At 47.7% G+C, this 10,326-nt stretch overlaps 1 long non-coding RNA gene across 1 annotated transcript; it reads left to right on the top strand.

Moving 5' to 3' along the window:
- Positions 1–9,138: 9,138 nt before the first annotated feature.
- Positions 9,139–10,066, top strand: LOC135367467 (uncharacterized). The gene is made up of 3 exons (XR_010414471.1): positions 9,139–9,303; positions 9,377–9,509; positions 9,576–10,066. It is a non-coding gene; the product is annotated as an uncharacterized LOC135367467 (long non-coding RNA).
- Positions 10,067–10,326: the final 260 nt, after the last annotated feature.

A 10,326-nucleotide genomic window follows, 5' to 3' on the forward strand; every position in this document is an offset into this window, starting at 1 on the left:
TCTCTCATGTAACCTCTCACGATAAATAAAAAAAAAAAACGGTTGTCTACTCTCATTCATGTCTCAGTCATGACGCCCGAGCAGCGGTTTGCAACCTTTGTGCAAATGCGAATGTATCGGGACTTGCTACGATTACGCGATTATATTCACGGTGATGGCTGCGAGGGTGACTTTCGCTCGATTCTCAAGACGATACCCTTACGTCTGTTCAGCACCAGTGGGAGGATTACAAAGAAAATGAAGCGATTCGTAGATTACAAGCTCGAGCTGTTGGAAAAGTATAAACGAGGACTGTCAATTGACCCGTGTCTCATCAACGCGGGTTTCAACCGACCTATCGTCCGTCGCTACTGGCTTCTCCACACATCCCTCGACGTCACGGTGACCGGCAACGACGGCGAGCGTCGGGTCAGCACGTTGGAAGATCGTCTCGCAAGGGTCTTGTGTATGTCGTGAATAAATAGACTATTTTTTACGAAACGAGTTCGCTCACGAGGAGACGTTTTATTGTTTCGTCATTCTCTTCGAGGTTACAGGAAAATATGGATACACAATTTTTCAAGCTGTAGCGTTTCGACATGCGCGTGGCTACGTAGATACAAAAAAGCCCGCAGTAAGGCGAAAAGGGTGATTGAATACACTGGTCGTTATACTCGTCCACTAGTAAAGTCCTTCGAAGGTTTGCTTCGATGGGGGGAAGTCCGTAGCTGTCGAAAAACACTGCAGACCCGTCGTAGTTTTTCATGTAAAGCACCCAGTGCTGCCCGCGATTTCTTCGCTCTTCGGTATTGATGATTAAATAGCCGGGCTTGCGTAAAACGAAGGCTTCGTCGGAAGCGCAAATGCCTCTCAGCATGGAGGAAGCGAGGGGGTTCAGGGACACGAGTTCCAAGATGTCGCTCTCGTACATTTGTTCTATGGGAAGGTGACCGTGCGGTCCTTGTCGACGCACATGAGCTTGGGACACTCGGAAATCAAGAGGACGGTGACCGCGTGTGGAAGGGCTTTAGCGAAACGTAATTGCAGGCGAACGTTTCCTTTTCGCCACTCGTTCAAATGCGAAGGAGAAGAACACTTGTCCACGTCCAAGTTGAAGTAGAGAAGGAACCCGTTCGTTTTAAATCGGTCGTAGCTATACTTGAAATGTTTCTCTCCCAGTTCTTGCAAGAAGTTAAAGTAGGGAATTTTGACGAGGTCGTTCTGAAAGTCGTACTCGGCTCGCACTTGCTGACCGTCCACGGAGAGCATCGAATGAGACAGGTCGTAATGGCGGAATTTGTAGGGGTTCGACTGGATGTCACCGAGAAAGTCGGACGTGGCGAGCAGGACGACGCATAATTTGGAAGGCACCCTTTCGGGATAAACGTTTTCAAAGTGAGCGTCCAAGCTCCCGGCACTCAAACTCCGCACTTTGGTTTCCAATCCGCGTAAGACGTAGATAGCAGGTGTGCTCTGAAGGCGCCGCTCGTATTCCAAAAACAGGGAAGGTGCCAGCGTCACCTTTTTCAAGTGTAACGTCATTTCTTTAATGTCCACCTCGTAATTGTACGTTTTCTTGTCTTTGGGGACCGATACGAGTTTAAATTCGTCGTTGTTTAATAGGAAAATGATGCGAATTTCGACGGCAGGTAGCATCAGTCGCGGCTGTTGGAACAGGTCGGTATTGATCTGACCGACCAGGTTAAAGTATTTTCCACCCTTCGTCGCTTCGTAACGTTGTTTCGGACCGCGAGACGAGACGTCGTAATCGTTCTTTAAATGTTCGTCGTCCTCGACATAGAGTCCAGCCGCGTGCACTGTTTCTTGAGCCATAGGCGTGGAATGTAGCACGACGTCCAAAATACTCCTGTAGGCGTACAACTCGTTGGAACTGACGAGCTTGTTGTTCGCATAAACGGTGACCGTCTTAAACATGCCGCTCAACAGATGGTTTATTGGGAAAACGACATCTTTCTCGTCCATTTCTTCCCCGTCGTCGCGAACAATGCGCGCGGTCAAAGACACAAAGCTACCGTAGAGATCCAAGTGCGCCCTTTGTAAATTTTGAATACAAAACTCGATCACGGAATTATTTACTCCGTTGACCGGATAAAAAAGTTGGTACGAAGTATCTTCCACTCCGTATTGAACAGAAGGGCGGTCGAATATCATCACGTCACTCGTAAGACAATGCGGTGACCGTTGAGTCTGTATTTTTCCTTTCGTTGACGTCATGACGGGAGCGAAGTGGATATGTGACCCTCTCGCTCAAAAAGAACCAAAGATGTCTGCAGGTGCTTCGACAGGTGTGGCTTTTTGTTGTCTTTTGCGGCGTATCCTCCCATTGTTCTTCCCCGAGCCCTGCATGGAATCCAACACGTCTCTCCCCGTCGCAATTGCTGTTTTTTTTACTGCGCGCGATATTCCTTCGCCGTCGGCCAAATTTCGCGCCAAGCGCTTTAACGTTTTCTTGGCGATAGGTTTTATTTGTTGCCAGATGGGTACAATAAATTTGGATATGTTGCTCAACACACCGCCACCGCGTTGAAAAAGGGGACCCGTATACACGGGGATTATTTTTGAAGAATTACGGTACATATTTGAAATGCAACGTTAGATTGGTTCTACCTTTAGATCGCAACGGTAAACGTCTTCCCGTTTCGTCTGCGAGAACGATCGTCACTGAGGGAATTTCGAATTGAGACAGGTTAAAATACTGGATGTTATCTAACGTGTAGGTAACGACGTGCTTGTCTTTCTCGTAATAAAAGGGTAGTATTTTTAATATCGGTTTTTTTTCCGCTCCCCACGTAGGTGGGTTCTACGATATCCGTGTAGACGATTATGTTGTGAAATGGAGGTTCCAGGAGTACCTCGACTGAGCTCGTGGCATCCTCCTCCTCCTCCCATGTGAACAGGGTACGCGATTCGAAACCCAAAAGCACGGCCAGGTACTCGGAAAGTCTTAGGGTGGAGGTTCCCTCGGAAAGCCGAATTTTACATTTCTGTTCGGCTCGATCGAAGCTGAAGTGCACGCGTTCACCAACGCGTTGGTTAATCGCATCCAGAAGTGCTTGGTGCGTAGCATAATAGCCGGGAGGTAGATGTACTTGCAATGATCGAGGAATTTTCGTCTTGATCACGAAAGAAAATTGACGCGTTACAGGGAGCGAGGTGCGCAGAGTTCCTTCTTGCCCCTCGACGGGTGTGAACTGTAGCAGCTTTAAAAAAGGTTCTGGAATGTTGAACTCTTTCGGTGTTTTCAGAGAGTAGACGTTATCCGCGAATTCTAGCGTTGCTTCCATCTTGTGCGTCTGGAAATACTTGTTGAGTGTGTTACGAAGGGACGTGGTTTGCGAATTCAAAGTGACGTCGCCGAAAGCGACGGGTGCGGCGTGCTCCAATAAGATGGAGGTGGCTTCGCGCTCGCTCATTTTAAGAGGCTTCACCGCACGACCTGATTCGCGTGATGCCAGTAACGAGTCGAGCGCCTGTGCGAGCCGAGGGTCCAATTCCACGGCTTTCACGTCTTCGGGTAATACAAAGTCGTATCGCGATTTATTGTACACGAAAGAAACGCTAAATTCCGAAAGGGCTTTTCCCAAATCCCTCTCGAGATCCGAGGTGACGCGAAAAGTTCTCCCGGCTTCGACCGTGTCCTCGAAAGAAACCTCGATTTTTGCATCTTGCTTTTCGTATCCGATATTTAAAAAATCGTTACTTATGCTGAGATCCATCAGGCCGACTTTATAGCGATCCGAGAGTTGAAGGGGAGTATCGAAAGCTACCGTGAAGGCATTGAGTTTATTCGAAGGAAACTTATCCATGCTGGCGTTCGAGAGGAGGTGGACGTAGATGTCTGACGTCATTTCCCAATCTTGACCACGTCGCTGCTCGGAACCCAACTGTCGTGTTCTTTGTCGTAACCGAACCAGCGAACCAAGGAGAAGCTCTGACCGTTCAGTTGCTTCTTTCTCAGCACTTTCGTTACTGGCCAAGGCTGATTGGCGTCGCGGGTTACGACGAGTACCTCCTCCGGGTAGAAAGATCCGTCCACTTCCTTACCCCGGTAATCTTCCAGGTGTACGACGGGAGGAGAGGTGTCTCTCAGGCGGGAGACGGTGAAGATCTGAGGCGACCAACTCCCTTCCGAGCTCTTATGAAAACCTTTTCTGTGTAGTAGGACCCTCACTTTATCCCCCAGTTTGAGCTTCTTTTTCACGGAGGGTACGACGGGCTTCCCATTTATCTTATTGAACAGCTCCAATTCGTTTTCGGGTGTGACTTCGGACGGGCTGATGCCCAAAGTCCTGTGTTTGGTGTTGTTGTAGTCGCGCACGATCTTGGGAAGCGCGGAAACAAAGTGGTATTTTCCCGTTACTCTAAAATAACGGAATATTCTGTCGCGTAAAGTGCGTATCACGCGTTCTGCCTGCGATGCTTTGATTACTGGAGAGAAGGTCGAATACAAGTGTACCTTCTTTCGTGAGAGATACTCCTTGACGGTCTTGTTGTAGAATTCCCCGCCTCTGTCGCAAAAGATGCGTGTAGGTACGTTACCACCCCGAAAAAGTCGCATCATGGCCTTTTTCATTTCGGCGGGGCGTTTCGTCTTTAGCGGGAGGGTGCGCAGAAAGCGGGAGAGGGAATCAATCGCCACGAGAATGTAGCGGTAGCCACCGTTGAATCTCTTGTATTTTGAAAAGTCGGCGAGATCCATTTGCCACACGTCGTTGATCTTGAGCGCGATGATGCGTCTCCTATTAAATTTTCTTCTCACCGGATGGTGAAGGGTGTAGGCGTCCAGCTTTCTGAGAATGGCAAGAGCCTTCTTTTTGCTCAAGTGATGCGCTTTTCTATAGCGGTCCACGCCCCCCAAACCACCCTCTGGTTTCTCATATCCCTCCATAAGTCGTCCACGCAATTGAGGCTTGCTGTTGCTGCTGCTGCTGCTGCTGAGACTCGCGAGGTTTGGGAAGGGAAATCAGGCGCAATAGTTTCGAGACTTTGGGGAACCAGGAAGGTTTCTTCCCCGTCTTACGTTGTAACAAATAATTAACGAGTTCGTAAACGGAGGAGTGCCTGATGGGCTTGCCCGACACGGAGACACAACCCTCGCTATCCCAGGAAATAACTTTTTTTAATTCCGAGACGACTCTTTCCGCTTCCTCTTCGTCAACCTCTGGAGAGAGGAGCGAATAGTCAAAGTCATTTGTAGCGTCGGACGTCTTGTTTTTATTGTCGTAGGGATCGAATCCGTACTGCTTGAGTATGCGGTACAGTGCCTGCAGTATGAGTTTCACTTTGACGTCGTCACTCTCCTTAGAAGAAAGAATATTTCCGATAGAACTGGTCACTTCAATTCTCTTGGCCATTGTCGAAAAGGTTCAACACGGCGGAAAGCAGGAGAGGAACCACCGACGAAAGAACGCCCTGCCCTCGCTGCTGAGACAGATAGTGCTTCAAACGTTGCGGATTCTTGTGAATCTTTTTGTATGCGAGCCGGCGTAAGAAGCGTTTGTGCTTCTTCAAACGCGCGAACGTATCTGGAGCCAACGACACTTTTCCGTTCAATACATTGAGACAAATTTCGGAGAGGTGTTTCATGTCGGAGGAGGAAGAACGTCTCAAGACGTGACGACGGCGCGGAGGGGGTAAAGTGGAAAGTACTTTGAGTAAAGTGAGATGAGGACGGAGATTCATTTCGGAGCGTAGATATATTGACGTTCTCCCGGAAAAATATTGCTACGCAACCTGTGGTCCTCGTGCGTATAGTTGTGAAGATCCACGAGTAAATAAGCGTGGGGTGACGACATCGCTTGTTTATATGCGTCCAGAAAATACTCTAATCTTTTTCTACCGAATAGCTGTTGGCCGAAATGTTCCATCTGGTGCACGCTGCGCACGGTGCGCCACAGGACGACGTAACTGGCGTTGTAGGATATAGTTCTAAAATGGCTACTGTTGAAAAAGATGTTTTGTACGAGTAAGAAGATCGACGCGTTGGCGTGGTGAGAACCCCGAATGAAAAGATCGGTCACCTCCTTCAAGGAATTGGCGTCGGTCATATGATCGTCGACGATGATGAGCGTGGCGCGCGACGTATCCCACTCGCGAGGTAGCTCCTTGGTAAATTTTACGGAGTCCCCAAATTCGTCCTGCATGCTCGGTGACGCATATTTCTGCACGTAGAATATTTGCGAGGGAGGCTTGTCCACGACGTTGTTCAGGTTCCTCAACACGTTCGTTACTAATGTGGATTTACCGCACATGGAGGGGCCGCTTAAAATACAACGAAAAGGATGGCGGAAACGAAAAGGTTCGGGGTTAGACATGACGTGTGTGCACACGTTGCGCGAAGAAAAAGAAGAGACTGAGACTCGTAGAGAAATACATCGCTTTTATTTACACGTCGTCGTCGTCGTCCTCGAGGTCCGAACTGCGTTCCCAATACAGATTATCCAGACTAAAGGTGGACTTTTTTCTCGTCAGTCTGTCCGCCGCTAAGATTCGGTCGAGCGTCTTGATCTTGTCCTGACACATTTCTTGACGTGCTTGCAACCATACCAGGCGGTGGACTTGAAAAGCTTCCTCCACGATGCCGCGAATAAATTCGCGAAGTTCTTCGTTTTTTGTCTTTTCCTGGCGACGGCGAGAAACGCAGGAGAATAAACCACACATGGTGTTTTCCAAGTATTGGTCTGAATGATAACGCGCGGATAGCGCGCTCTCCCTTTATACGGCGCTTCCAAATAAAAAACGTAAAGAAATGGGCGTCAGAACGAAAGCGAATCCTCCACCACCACCACCACCGTGCTCGAAGCGCATGCGCGAGACGTGAAGGGCGACGAGACCAAAACCGAAACGTCCGACGGCAGACGTGGTGGCGCTGCGAGCGCGCGCGCGTGTGACGTATGCTCCGCGGAGAGGGCGCCAGATTCAGTTTTCTGTTTGCCTCTCGTCGGGTGCGGACGTCTGGCGCGTCGCTCGTATCGTGACCGTTGATGTGCTGGTGAACTCTTTAGTCATGTAAAGAAGATGGAGGGCGGTGTGTGTGCACACAGATATGCTTGGATGTCGGTGAGTTGTCGTTTTAATACTTCCTCTTCTGTTGACGCGTTTACCTACCCCCTAACTGCGATTACTTGTCAGCGTGTATTGGAGTAGTGTATGTTTGTCGATTTACCTTGTTGCGATTAGCAGAAAGTCTTCCCCTTGTTGTTATTATTCTTGTCCGTGCATGCCCAAACATGTTCGCAATTCCCTTGTACGCCATTCTGTCAATGACCCTTGTTGCTATACTCGTCGGTGCATGCCCGCACATATTCGCGATGGTGAAAATTTTGTGTGTGTGTGCCTGTTTTCGCGCGTGTTTTCCCCTCGTTAGCACTTTTTTTGTTTTGTTTCTTTCTGCATTCCACGGAAGTCCCCATGATGACAGCGGTGCCGCCACCTGACGTGATGCTTTCCTACCTGCCTGGTGTGACGCTTTGCAAATGGCGGCGCCCATGGGCTGATGCTGTTACCGAACCTGGACTGACACATTAATGAATTGAATGTGTATAGTAATGACTTGAATTATTAAATGAGTTTAGAAAGTGCATTTATGCGTATGTGCGCTTCTTTTCGTGTGTCTCATTATAGAATAACACGACTTAACGATAATTTGATATTTTCCTCCTCTCTCTCTCTCGTTGGAATGAATAGTAATTGAATTTATTAATTGAAAATTATATTCTACGCTCTATTATCACATTCTTATGCGTGTATGAGCGATTTTAAGTGAAAAAATTGAAAAAAAAAATTAAAAAAATTTGGTGGGGGTGCAAATTGCAAAATTGGGGGTAACAGGGGGGGGTGAGAGAGGAGGAAGGTGTCATGTTGCTCGTTAAGTCGTGTTTATCCAATACTACTATTAATAAGCCCCCCGGTCCCCCCCCCACCCAAAAAAAAAGAAAAAGGAGAGAGCGAGAAAGAAGAAACGAAACCGGCAGTCTATACAAACGGTGTGTTCAGCCACTCGGAGTTTCGGAATATACAGATCGGTTTTACAGTTCAGCGTCATGCGTGTGCGTGCATGGTTGTCCTACTTCCCTCATCTTACATGCGTATCCGTAGGTTCTCTGCACTGCCGAGCCTTCAAGCCTCCAGCATTTTTTTTCGTCTAGACGACACCATCTACGTCACCGCGACATATCCACGCCAACATTCACTCAACTTATAGACCTATCGTGCCTCAGAATACCTTGTTTCTACAAGCAAACTGAATGTTGGTTCGTTAGGCACACTTTAGCCCGCCAATTTTAGTCAAATCTTTTATTTTTGTATGTTTCAAATTTTACACCAATGTCAATTTTTTTAGTTTTCTTTTTTTTTTGCGCTATTTCATAAACACGATTGTGCATTCGGTCTACTCGAATGAGCCTCGAATTCTTCCGGGAGTCAGTATGGAAACACATGAGGATATACAGGTTGTCCTTTGTTAGGTGCCACAGTTGTTATTAAAAATTTATGAGAGCCCCGGACGTGCCGTTTGGGCGCCTAACATACTTGGCCTCACGGATATCTTTCCTAGCCGGTCGCATCAGTGTTCGATGGCTAACTGAAATGGTATACTTAATTAGCTTCACTAATTTTCAAAGATAAGAGATTGACCGAATGACAGCATCGAATCCCTTGGAGTCATTGTACATTCTGTATGACCGACGCATTCGTGTCTATAATTATTAACCTATCCTCGATAAACTTTGTTTGACAACCCTAGTACATCGTAGAACCTCAGATATCACATTTTCCAATGCAAAGTAGTACACTCTAAATCCGACACCCGATATGTACCGCATGAAAGAGGACCCGCACCTGGGCCAGGCGGTACGCATGAGGTTCAGTCCTCAACCAGCAGGTACAGTCCGCGACCACTGCGAAATTCAAACGGTACAAGGGCTCCGAGACCCATCCGTACCGGCTAGGTACCTTTTAAGCGCGATCTATAGCAGCTGTACCTCATGTGTACCGCGTGTTTCCGGCGCATGAGTACGAACGCCTTCTCACGATATCCATGCGCTGCAAAAATATTTCGTGTGGTTCCGAATACCAGTCTATAAATTCCCTTATGCAGCAGTGCCGTAATGGATGAGCACTATCATTCTGACAAAGAAGTGCAATAACTAGAACCCATGACCGTGAGGGATCGCATGTTTGGGAAGAATTCGTTTCTTGCAACCGCTGCAAATCAGTTTGTTTTGAAACGTCGGGGAGCGAGGACGAGTCTGCTCGGTCTTCGAAGAAATTCGTTCGACGCGTTCAAGATTGAAGTCATTTAAGGTGCGTATTATATCTCTGAAGTAATTATTCGTCTTCACGACGCATTTTCGTTCATCTTCGCTCTGATTCCCAGTGGTCCTGATCACCGGCAGGCTGGACACAACGACTGAGGGACGGAGACAACGAACTTTGTGCTTCATGCACGAACGTTGATGCGTGAATTAGAGGAGCCGAGAGTGCATTTTACACCTGGATTACACAAGCAAGTAGCCATGTTTTTCAGGCAAGCTATTTCGGTTGTTGGATTTTTTTTACATTGTATTTTCTCCTAGGTTACGTCAAGCGATGTCGTAAATGGGTGAGTCAATCGTCTGCTGTGGTTGGCGTTACGTTCTGCGGAAGAAACGGAAGTTGGGGAAGAACAGCTATCCAAAGGTGTGGAAGAGATAAAGAAGCGTGACCACAGAGCAGCTGCAGTGGTGAAGGAGAGACGCAGTGGTCATCGTTCATCCATATACGTTGTGCCCCGTGTGTTCGGCGTTTGTGCATCATGACAATGCACGCTCGCGATGGACAAGCATCAATCCTGAAATGGATATAATTTTCGAATAAAGGTATTTGTTTGTTATATTTATCGTGCAGCGTAGCTTCCTGGGGCTGTTAATATATCGTGGAGGAGGGGAACCACCCCGACGGGTAGGCCTAAATCGCTGCGCGCTATCCGTTACATGTACCGCATGTGAGGGCGCATGTACCTCTTAATTTTAAGAGGTACATTTTTTAAAAAATGTACCTCTTGGCCAAGCGGTACTTAACCGTTACATATGCGTTAACTGATTTAGAGTGTACATGTCTCGTCTTAAGCTGCCGTTGGTCTATTTTCTGCCGCTCATTTTAGTTCTTTCTGGTGTTTTCATCCTTCCTTCATCATCTTCACATAATGTTCCACGTGCAGTGGGGTAGGGTGCGCACCCCCGCGGTGAAACACCCCATCTCATCGTCATCATTTATTGTTGTTTTTGTTGTGCCGTTCACTCCGACCACACCTTTATTTTATGTTTTGTTTGATTTCTCACAGTTTAG

Source organism: Ornithodoros turicata, chromosome 1, assembly GCF_037126465.1.
Source record: "Ornithodoros turicata isolate Travis chromosome 1, ASM3712646v1, whole genome shotgun sequence".
NCBI lineage: Eukaryota > Metazoa > Arthropoda > Arachnida > Ixodida > Argasidae > Ornithodoros > Ornithodoros turicata.